The following is a 12381-nucleotide window of genomic DNA, read 5'->3' as shown; positions in this document are numbered from 1 at the left end:
ATATTCTTTATCAGACCATAAATGTTTGGACCGCAAACCGTGAGGAACAATGCCTGGCGCCGATCTGCGTCGCCGACCTCCTCCATTTGTTGGTCACAAAGAACTGGCTCAAATGGCTCACAAAGTCTGCCCAATCTTCTCCTTCCACGAATCGCTCCAACAATTCAATTGTGCTCATTTTTACATACAAAGGTTCTTGTTGTCTCGTCGCCAAATGTTGTGTATGCAATAACTGTTAGACTGAGTACTGTTTAACTCCAAGAGGTATGACCTTGGCTCTGCTTTATTAAGGCCCAAAGTGACTAATATACAAAATGGCTGACCTTTTATACTTGGGCTGCACACACGTGCTTGCAGCCTAATGGCCTCCAACAGTGACGCCATCTAGTGGCTAGTGATCCCAAAAGTACATACATGACACTTCTACTATCAGCTGCTGCTGCCTCATGATGTCTAAGTTATGCAGCATGCAGCACACAACAGTGAACTGACCCACAATCTCGGGGGAGTATTGCATGTAGCCTCCAGAATGATCCAGGCATCGGAAATGCTGTTTCAAGATGCCAATGGTCCTCTCTATTATGCTGCGTGTTGCAATCTGACACATGTTATATTCCCGCTCAGATTTTATCCTGGTTACGCGTAGGGGCGTCATGAGCCAGGTGGCGAAGCTGTACCCTTTGTCTCCCAGGACGCATCATGGGTGCCCCCAGGGTATCTTGCATCGACTGACATGATGCGATGCATGTCGTCACACACAAGTTGCACATTAATGGAGTGGAAGCCTTTTTTGTTCCTGTACATCTCAGAATCCTCCAAAGGCGAGGCGATGTGGGTACAATCAATGCAGCCCTGTACCTTTGGGAAGCCAGCAATCCTGGAGAAGCCCACAGCCCTGTCACGGATTGCCTGGGCGGTCATGGGGAACTTTATGTTACAGCAGTCACCTGCCAAATGCATGTTGAGAAATGGCACACACATCCCCAGTTGTAGCTTGGAACGATCCAGATGCATAGAATGAAAGTGCAGCTGTAACCTTCACTTCAACTTACAAAGCAGTCCCCCTGATGCATCTAGGCTGCAGGTCTGCTTTTACTAACTTACAGATCTCAGTTACAATTTCTTTGCAGAAATGCAGCCTTTGCACACAGTCTGCATCACTCTGGTGCAGGTACAAACGCCTGTCTCGATATACGCGACATGGGTAAGGCCTCCTGCCCATCACCATATGGGCTCTGTGGTTCCTCATGCGATGACGTCGAATCAATTGTCTCCTCTGCAGCACCATCCTTCAAAAGGCTTGCGCAAGGTATGGCATTGTCAGTATTGCCCCCGTGCTAAAATTTTACCTTTGCAAGAAGCTCAAAATGGCAGGCAGGACAAGGTTCTTTGTTCTCTCTCCCCACAGATCTGAGCAGGCACAGCGATCGGGAAACCCCACCTCCCATCCCACCCCCCCAACTCCCCGGGCTACATTTGATGCGTAGTGCAGGCTTCTGATGTTTCCTGTAAGCATTCCACAGCCCACCCCCAACACACCTACCACCCTCACCCCCTGGGTTTCTTTTAAAGCCGAGCCCCGCGCCCCTGTATCAGGGCACAGGACCGATTCTGCCAGCCAACGCTCCGATCCTCAAGCCCTGTTTGCAGACGTCTGTGGTGGCGTGCCAGTTGAAACAAAATGAAACCTTACAGAATTCCATCAAACTATCATTTACTGCGTTATAAGGTGAAAAAATGTACTCTTTATTATGCAAATTTAAGTGTTCTTGACTTCTTCCAAAACTTCGCTGAAAAACAATGGTGTCTTTCTGTGCCGATTTTTCAATGCACGCTGGTTTTTCTTAACTCACCAGAAGGCTTTTCGGGAGTGGTCACATATTCCGACCTAGGAGAAATTATTTTTGGACAAACTTAAATAAGTGAGAAAAACTGGCGCAGACATCAGGTTACGACCCCTATGACGCAAAAAAATACGAATCGAAAAAAATTGTAACTGAGTTAGGCTGGTGCACATTCCGTGGGGAAACTTTAATTTTTTAACTTATGCCAAAAAAAGTGGTGTGCGCCAAAAAAAAGGCGAAAATCACTGGGGAAAATTGAGCCCAGTGTAAGCTGTCAGGAGGATGCTAAGAGGTTGCAGAGTGACTTGGAAAGGTTAGGTGAATGGGCAAATGCATGGCAGATGCAGTATAATGTGGATAAATGTGAGGTTATCCACTTTGGGGGCAAAAACACGAAGGCAGAATATTATCTGACTGGCGGCAGATTAGGAAAAGGGGAGGTGCAACGAGACCTGGATGGCATGGTTCATCAGTCATTGAAAGCTGGCATGCAGGTACAGCAGGCGGTGAAGAAGGCAAATGGTATGTTGGCCTTCATAGCTAGGGGATTTGAGTATAGGAGCAGGGAAGTCTTACTGCAGTTGTACAGGGCCTTGGTGAGGCCTCACCTGGAATATTGTGTTTAATTTTGGTCTCCTAATCTGAGGAAGGACGCTCTTGCTATTTGAGGGAGTGCAGCGAAGGTTCACCAGACTGATTCCCGGGTGTAAAGTCCTGTCCCCTCAGTACAGATTCACACGAGGCATATAGTGAAGTCAAGGTCACTCTGGACCTGCACCTTTATTTCACAGCTCTGGAATGCTGCACTTGCCTGAGACCTGTCCTTATATATCTGTCTCTTGCAAGTGCACCCCTGGTGGTAAGGTATGCTGGTGGTTACAGGTCATATCTTATTACAGTCATGTATAGCATGTTAGGATACAGTTATATATAATAATGTAAGATACATGACATCACCCTCCCCCAAGGTCTTATTGTCTTTATAGGTTCAGTCTCTCAGGTGGTCTACGCTCTCGCGTGGAGCGTCTGAGTTGTGGTTCAGTTGTTTGCCTTGGTGTCTGTTTTTCTTTGGGTGTGGTTGCTGGTATCTCGCCTGGGCTGTCTGTTTCGATTGGTGTGATTGTTCTTAACTCGCCTGGGCTGTCTGTTGGGATTGCCCTTTCCCCAGGTTGTTCCCCCTGCCTGTCCAACATGCGAGTTCCACATTGTAGTCTGCCTCTGGTTCCGTAGTGTTGTTGGTAAATCTGCTTTTGACTTGGTCTACATGCCTTCGGCAGGTTTTGCCATTGTCCATTTGTACTACCAGTAGCCTGTTTCCTTCCTTTCGTGCATGTCTGGGAGGATTAATGAGAGCCTTGTTTTTAAAATCCTTTTCATCAACAGTTGCGCAGGGGGGGGATCCCAGTCAGTGAGTGTGGACGAGATCTGTATGCCAGCAACAGTCGCGACAGGCGACCCTGCAGTGTGGGAGCTTGGATTTTAAGCATGCCTTGTTTAATGATTTGCACTGCTCTCTCCGCCTGGCCGTTGGAGGCCAGCTTGAACGGTGCCATCTTGACGTGATTTATACCGTGGTCAATTATATAGTCTTGGAATTCTGCGCTGGTGAAGCACGGACCATTGTCACTGACCAATATGTCAGGGATTTCGTGTGTTGCAAACATGGTTGCGAGGCTCTCCACAGTAGTGGAGGTTGTGCTCAAGTTTAAAATGGTGCATTCGATCCACTTTGAAAATGCATCTACAACTGCGAGGAACATTTTGCCCATGAATGGGCCTGCATAGTCTACGTGCACCCGCGACCATGGTTTGGTAGGCCAGGGCTAGGGGCTCAGTGGAGCCTCCCTGGGGGCATTGCTGAGTTGGGCACAAATGGTGCACCTTCAGACGCAGAGCTCCAAGTCCGGGTCAATACCAGGCCACCAGACGTGGGATCTGGCTATGGCCTTCATGAGAACGATCCCCGGGTGCTCGTGGTGGAGCTCCCGGACAAATGCCTCTCTGCCTCGCGGAGGCATGACTACTCGGCTGCCCCACATCAGGCAGTCTGCTTGCAGTGATAGCTCATGCATGCGCCTGTGAAAGGGTTTTAATTCCTCGGGGCAGGCATCGCGAGCCTCTGCCCAGTTACCGGTTAGGACATATCTTTTTTACTAAGGATAACGTGGGGTCGCTGGTCGTCCAGGCTCTGATTTGGCGAGCCGTCATGGGTGAACCTGTGGACTCAAAGGCATTGATTGCCATGACTATCTCACAGTCCTGTTCGTCAGACCCTTCCGTGGTCAGGGGTAGCCTGCTGAGCGCGTCGGCACAGTTGTCTGTGCCTGGTCTGTGCCTTATGATATAGTCGTGGGATGCCAGCATGAGTACCCACCGTTGAATTCGCGCCGAGGCGTTGGCGTTTATTGTCTTGCTCTCGGATAGGAGGGACGTGAGGGGCTTGTGGTCGATTTCTAACGCGAACTTGGCCCTGAAAAGGTATTGGTGCATCTTTTTAACACCGTAAACGCAAGCGAGCGCCTCCTTCTCTATCATTCCGTACCCGCGCTCCGCCCGCGAAAGTGACCTGGAGGCATAAGCTATGGGTTGTAATTTGCCCGCACTATTGACATGTTGCAAAACGCACCAAACCCCATACGCTGACGCATCGCATGTGAGAACTAGCTTTTTACCTGGGTCAAAGAAAGTCAAAACACTGTTGGAACACAGAAGGTTGCGTGCCTTATTGAAGGCGCGTTCCTGGGTGTCCCCCCCAAAACCAATCGCACCCCTTCCTGAGTAGCACATGGAGAGGCTCCAGCAGCATGCTTAAGTTCTGCATAAAGTTCCCAAAGTAATCGAGTAGCCCGAGAAAGGCGCACAGTTCTGAGACATTCCGGGGACTGGGTGCCAGGCGAATTGCTTCTGTTTTGGACTCTGTTGGGCGGATTCCATCAGCGGCAATCCTTCTGCCCAAAAATTCAACCTCGGGTGCGAGAAACAGGCACTTGGATTTCTTGACTCGTAGGCCTACCCGATCCAACCGCTTTAGTACTTCCTCCAAATTACGGAGATGGGAGTCGGTGACCCTGCCCGTGATAAGTATGCCGTCTTAAAATACAACCGTCCCCGGGAGGAACTTGAGCAGACTCTCCATGTTGCGCTGGAATATGGCAGCTGCCGACTTGATGCAGAATGGGCATCGATTGTACATGAAAAGGCCTCGATGTGTATTGATGGTGGTGAGTAGCTTGGATTCCTCGGTCAATTCTTGCGTCATGTACGCAGATGTGAGGTCTAATTTTGAGAAAAGTTTACCTCCAGCCAATGTGGCAAATAAGTCCTCCGCTTTGGGCAGCGGGTACTGGTCCTGTAGGGAGACTCTGTTTATGGTAGATTTTTATCCCCACAGATTCATACGGATCCATCAGGCTTCATGACTGGGACGATGGGACTTGCCCAGTCGCTAAATTCCACAGGTGATATAATGCCTTCCCGCAGAAGCCTGTCTAGTTCGTGTTCAATCTTTTCCCTCATCACATAGGGTACAGCTCTGGCTTGTAATGGACCGGTCTAGCATCCTGTGTGATGTAGATTTTGACTTTGGCCCCTTTGAAAGTGCCCACACCTGGCTGAAAGAGATGTTCAAATCGCGTTATAACTGTTGAGCAGGAGGTCCATTCCTCTAATGACATGGCATGGACATCATCCCATTTCCAGTTTAGTTTTGCCAGCCAGCTTCTCCCCAGCAGTGCTGGGGGGTCTCCGGGGACAATCCACAGGGGAAGTCGGTTCACTGTCCCTTTGTGTGTGACAGAGAGCATGGCGCTGCTGAGGACTGGTACAATTTCTTTGGTATAGGTCCTTAGTTTGGTGTTGACCCTTGTGAGTTTTGGTCTGTCTCTTTTATGCGGCCACAGTTGTTCAAATTGTTGAGCGCCCATGAGAGATTGACTAGCTCCCGTATCCAGGTCCATGTTGACAGATATCCTGTTTAGGACCCTCATCATTATAGGAGGCGTCCTGTTGTAGGAGCAGCGGCCATTGATCATGTTGACCCGCTGTACATCGGCGTCCCGGGTACTGTCCCCACCATCTTCTGGTCCGCTTTCCGACCCATCCGATTCGTATACCAGCCGAGCTGCCGTTTTTTTGCACACGTTGGCCAAATGCCCTGTATATTCACAATTTCTGCAAACAGCCTGCTGAAATCGACATCCCCTTGATGAGTGCCCACCCCCCACACCTCCAGCACAGACCTGTTCCATTGTTCAAAATGTTTCCAAAGAATGAGCTGCGTCTGGCTAATCTCTCTTGATTGCTCGCATTGTGGGTTGATGAGGTGTGAATGGCCGTTCCTGTGACCCTTGATGGCTTCTGCCTGCTGTCGAGAGCCTGTTCTCCCGGTTTTGTCTGTGTGTGGGGGTAGCAGCTTGTTTAGTGCTGTGAACTTCTTGTTCCGATATTTCGTTAGTTGTCGTACCTGCATTGTAAATCAACCTCGTTTCTTCTTCCCCTACCAAGAATGTCTGTGCAACCAGTGCTGCTGCCTCTAAGGTCAGGTTCTTGGTCTCTATGAATTTTCGGAATATGCCTGCGTGGCCTATTCCTTCAGCATTTCTCTCCTCAGTTCATCGGAGAACTCACATAAACTAGCCAACCTCCGAAGTTCCGCCACGAAGTCGGGTATGCTCTGGCCCACACAGCGTCTGTAGTTGTAGAACCTGTGTCTGGCCATGTGTAGGCTGCTCGCTGGCTTCAGCTGGTCTCTTACCAGTGTGCTCAATTCTTCAAACGACTTGCTTGCTGGTTTCTCGGGTGCCAACAGATCCTTCATTAAAGCGTATGCTTTCGAGCCACAGCTGGTCAAGAGATGGGCTCTTCTCTTGTCTGCCTTATCGTCGCCTAACTTGTCTTTGGTTACAAAGCTTTGCTGGAGCCTTTCTATAAAGTCCTCCCAATTGTCTCCAGCATTGTACTTTTCATCTGATCCGTTGTTCGCCATTCTGTGGATTCTGTAATCCCATAACTCGTTGCCACTGTAAAGTCCTGTCCCCTCAGTACAGATTCACACGAGGCATATAGTGAAGTCAAGGTCACTCTGGACCTGCACCTTTATTTCACAGCTCTGGAATGCAGCACTTGCCTGAGACCTGTCCTTATATACCTGTCTCTTGCAAGTGCACCCCTGGTGGTAAGGTATGCTGGTGGTTACAGGTCATATCTTATTACAGTCATGTTTAGCATGTTAGGATACAGTTATATATAATAATGTAAGATGCATGACACCGGGATGGCTGGACTGACATATGAGGAGAGACTGGATTGACTGGGCCTGTATTCACTGGAGTTTAGAAGGATGAGAGGGGATCTCATAGAAACATATAAAATTCTGACGAGACTGGACAGGTTAGATGTAGGAAGAATGTTCCCGATGTTGGGGAAGTCCAGAACCAGGGGACACAGTCTAAGGATAAGGGGTAAGCCATTTAGGACTGAGATGAGGAGAAACTTCTTCACTCAGAGATATGTTAACCTGTGAATTCCCTACCGCAGAGAGTGGTTGATGCCAGTTCATTGGATATATTCAAGAGGGAGTTAGATACGGCCCTTACGGCTAAAGGGATCAAGGGGTATGGAGAGAAAGCAGGAAAGGGGTACTGAGGTGGATGATCAGCCATGATCTTATTGAATGGTGGTGCAGGCTCGAAGGGCCGAATGGCCTACTCCTGCACCTATTTTCCATGTTTCTATCTTTCTATGTGAGAAAGGATATTGAGGCTTTGGAGAAGGATGGCCAGAGTGATATTAGCCTTAGGGCTATTAAAATTGGTTCTAAGAGTTAGGGCAATTTCGTCTAGAGAAACAGAGGCATGGGAGGAGAGGATTGAAGTTTTTAAAATATTCAAGTGATTAGATTCAGTACAGTAGGATAAATGATTTGAGATGGATCAGTACCATGGGACTAAAGGCTACGCAAAGAGTTAGGTTAGGAAATATGCCACTTTTGAAAAGAGTCACCACCCTCTGGAACAGACTACTGAAACACACATATATAAAAGCAAAATACTGTGGATGCTGGAAATATGAAATAAAAACAGAAATTTCTGTAAATACTCTGCAGGTCAGGCAGCTTCTGTGGAGAGAGTTTGTTAACTTTATTTCTCTCTCCACAGAAGCTGCCTGACCTGCTAAGTATTTTCATCATTTTCTGATTTTAATACTGAAACACATGATGAGTCTGGATTCATTACAATCCTTTAAAAAGGACTTTGACAAGTTCCTAAGGGAAGAGGACATTTTCAGTTATAGAAAAGGGGCTAAAGGTGCTGGCCCCCGTAAACGGGCGAAGGGATCGCGATGCGTGATTAACCCGCGCCTGTTTAATGTGACACAACAGCAAAATACTGTGGTTGCTGGAATCTGAAATAAAAACAGAAAATGCTGGAAATCTCAGCAGGTCAGACAGCATCTGTGGAGAGAAACAGAGTTAACGTTTTAGGCCGATGGCCCTACATCAGAACCCGTTCAACGTGATGCAGGCAGCACGCTAACTTTATGATGCCTGCTCATTTCCATGATTATAGCAAGCGACCAGCGCTAACTGCACTGTTCATTGGCTTTACACATCAGCAGGGGATCCAAAATCATGAGACATTAGCACCACTTAAAGCTAACCTGGACTAATTAAAACCAGCCTGCACCTCTTAAAGGGATGCACTGTGGCTGGAGCAGGTGGTGGAGGTCAAGAGCGGGCTCCAGGTGTCTCGGACGCTGTAACAGAGGCTTTGGAGGAGGAGGTGAACAGAAGGAAAGGAAGGCCTCCAGACAAACATTCAGAAGGCTGTGGGAGCAGGTAGTTGTGGCGGTCAATGCCAGGAGTCAAGCCCCGAGGAATTGGATGCAATGCTGCAAAAAGTCCAATGACCTCACATGAGTGGCCAAAGTCAGTGAATTCATCTCCAAATACCATATCCCACCAACTGCACCACTAGCCTCAGCAACTTCACAACATACGACACTAACATCACTCACCTACCAACAATCTCTACCAACCAGGACTGATACCTAACATTCACCGTTACAAGCCTCACACCCACATCTCACACCTTCTACATACTGCCAGCTATTCAATCATCAGAGCCACATCACCCAAACAGATTGCACAACATGCACTGACACACTTCGCTCTCTCTTGCAGGACAAGGTGCCGCACAACCAGAGGCAGTAGGACCTAACCAGCGGGGGACAGGCGCGCCTACATGTCCTTACTCGCATGGAGGAGACGGTGCTCGCTCTCATGGAAAGGCCATTGCTGATACTGTGGCCAGCGGCAGGGCTGAAACCATAGAAGATTATGGTATCCTCAGATCTTATCCTCCTTCTCACATCCCACTTCCTCCTCATCCCACAATCGCTTCTGATTTACAAGCTGCAGATGGCGTAAGCATGCACCTATTACTTTCTCCAATGTTTCAGCTTCCATTGTAGCATAAGCAGCATCCACCCAATGCTTGTGTGCTGCAGCGGAAGCTCAGACTGAAAGCATGCAAGCTCAGACTGCTGCCATCATGGCTGTGGATAGCAGGGTTCAAAGGGGCTTGCAGGGTGTCACAGAAGTCCAGCAACTGTCCTCCAACAGATTACTAAGATTTCCGAGTCATCACCCCGGGGGCGGGGGCCGGTGGTGACAGTGGCTTCTTGATGCATGAACCTCTTTCAGGATGACAGCATTCATCCTCCCATCCCTGCCACTCCACCAGTACCCTTGCAGTTGCCTGTCAGACACCCACCCCGGACTGCTGCCGCTCACACCTCTGGTGTAGTCCGCCACTGGGCCTTCTAGGCCAGAGGTGCTCGAGGTCGTCCTCCATAGCCATCTCAGTCTCCTCCACTGAAAATCAGCAGCCATGCTGTAGCCACTAGGGTAGCACTGCATAGGAGCATTAGAACAGGTAAAGGCACATATGAGACGGGCACTAAGGGAATGCACAAGGGTGATTAGTTTACATTTGTATTCAATTTGGCATGATTTCATTTATAAATTTGGTTTGGAATATTTATTTTGTGTTGGCTGTTATTTTGCATTGTGGCCAAGTGATGGTCAGTAACAGAAGGAAGGGAAGGTGCAAGACTGTTGGTGATTGTGAATTAGGGTTGTGTTTACTGGAATGAATTCTTCACAGATGGCCTGGCATAAAGGGTCTTTCTAGGTTGCCTCCCCGCTTCCTCCTCCTCCTCTTCCTGCTCCTCATACTCCTGAACCTCAGCTGGTTGCCATATAGCTGGTGGTAAGGGATGTGCCCTCATGATGGCGAGGTTATACAGCATACATCAGAGCACCACGAATCTTCATGCCTGCTCTGCTGAGTACTGCAGGGCTCCTCCAGGCAGCGGATGCATTGTTTCAGTAAGCCATTGCTCCGCTCGATCACATTTTGTGTGGCAGCATGGCTTTCATTTCATACAGGCTATCCACATGTGGTTGGGTTACAGACCGGAGTTATCAGCCATGTCATCAGCAAATAGCCCTTGTGATCCAGTAGCCACTCTTTGGTTTGCCCTGGTGGCTCAAATGCAGATGGGACAGCAGACTGCTGCAGAATAAAAGCATCATGATTGCTGTCAGGATACCGGGCATTGACCTGCATGATTTGTTGCCTCTGGTCACAAACCAGCTGGACATTAAGGGAGTGGAATCTCTTTCGGTTGCAGTACATGTCAGAGTTGAGATGCAGCGGCCACAAAGCGGCTTGCATGCAGTCAATGGCACCTTGCACCATGGGGAAGCCTGCAATCGTAGCAAAGCTGTGTGCTCGCTCCGCCCGCTGGTCTCTGGCAAGAGAGGATGAAATGTAATCAGCTCTTATCGAATGCAGACCCTCAGTGACCTCCCTTATGCAACAGTGGTTGGCAAACTGCGAGATGTTGCAAATGCCTCCAGCATCAGCCTGGAAGGAGCCCAATGCATAAATGTTCATCGCCATGGTCACCTTCACAGCCACTGGCAATGCGGTCCTTGCCCTGCTCTGAAGTTACAGCTGTGGCTGCAGCAATGGCAGCTTTCAGTGAGGACGTCCTTACTGAAGCGCAGACGTCTCACACATTGTTCCTTGCTGACGTTCAGGTGGGATAACTGCTCCCTGAACACCCTGCGTGGACATGGCTTCCTGCAGAGATCCCTTCTCCCTCTCCTCCTCCTCCCGACTCTTGTTCTGCTCTGCCTACCCTGCCGTATTCCAAGTGAATTCCTATTAGTGCATTAATTTCCATCAGCAAGTGATTTGTGCAGAAGCCTTGAAGTCAGGAAAAATTCCTTCAGCATGTGCCACACCACTCCATGTAGATTTTAGCAACTTTAAGCAACTATAGAAAGCACCAAACACTTGTAGAATTGTAGTAACAGCCAGTTTGTTGTAATTTTTTGTTGTCATCCACAAATTTTGAAATCATACATTCAATTCCTGAATCCAAATCATTTATGGAAATGGTGAACAATGGTGGTCCCAGCACGAATCCTTGTGGAACATCACTTCTCACCTTTTGCCTAACTGAGGGCTCAATTTTGCCCAAGCCCACTTTTTGGTGTATTGCCAGAGTTACATCTGTTTTTCTAGGCCAGAAATGCGGCAAAAATATTTGTCCAAAGTTTCCCCAATGTATTTTTCAAATTTGGCGTCGCAGCCTGTCCAGTCGCCTCGGGGGGTGGAGCCTGCTGTTGGCACCGAAAAAATGATGCTACACCTTCTGCGCATGCGTGGGGGAAAAAAGGATGTATTTGACGTGATCCCAATGGGCGTGCATGCTCAGTACAGCTCCGGATCTCGAATTGACCATTTTTAAAGAACCAGTTGTGTGTGTGAGAACATTGAGTGTCGTGTGAGAGCATTGGCAAAATCGGAGCAGCAGCAATACAAGATGCAACGCGGTGCAAGGACCAAGAATTTCTTACAGGATGAAGTGGAGGCACTAGTTACTGTGATTGAGGGCAGATGGCAGGAGCTGGACACCAGCAGAGATCACATAAAAGTTCCACCCAAAGAAATGAAGAAACACTGGAACCAACTTGCAGAAGATTACAGTGCAATGGTGGCCACCACAAGAACTGGAGGTCAGTGTAACAAGAAATGGCAGGACCTTGGTCAAGTAGTTAGTGTAAGTAATATTTTCATTTATTCAATGGAATTTCAATTGTAAATGTGACCAGCTGTATATGTCCCACCCAGCAGAAAGACACCCTCTCTAAAAATTAGCATTTTCATCTTTGCAGAGGAAGATGGAACATAACAAAAGGGAAAGAACTCGAACAGAAGGAGGCCTGGCAAATCTGACACCCTTGGAAGAGAGGGTTGCTGCTTTGATGGGTCCTGCCTGGAGAAAAGCAACCACCACTGCACAAGCTGGGCCCACACTCGAGGGAGAGGGTAAGTCCTGCAAATTCCACAATATGGCTTTCCAAAATGTTAAGTACTGCACGGGCTAGCCAAGCTTTGGTTCCTAGGGGTGTCTCCATCAGCTACGCTTCGGTTGATGTGCTATCATTCATCGTGGTCCTTCA

This window comes from Pristiophorus japonicus, chromosome 13 (genome assembly GCF_044704955.1).
Source record: "Pristiophorus japonicus isolate sPriJap1 chromosome 13, sPriJap1.hap1, whole genome shotgun sequence".
NCBI classification, from domain to species: domain Eukaryota; kingdom Metazoa; phylum Chordata; class Chondrichthyes; family Pristiophoridae; genus Pristiophorus; species Pristiophorus japonicus.
The sequence above is the reverse complement of the archived record's forward strand: the minus strand, read 5'-3'. Positions refer to the sequence as shown.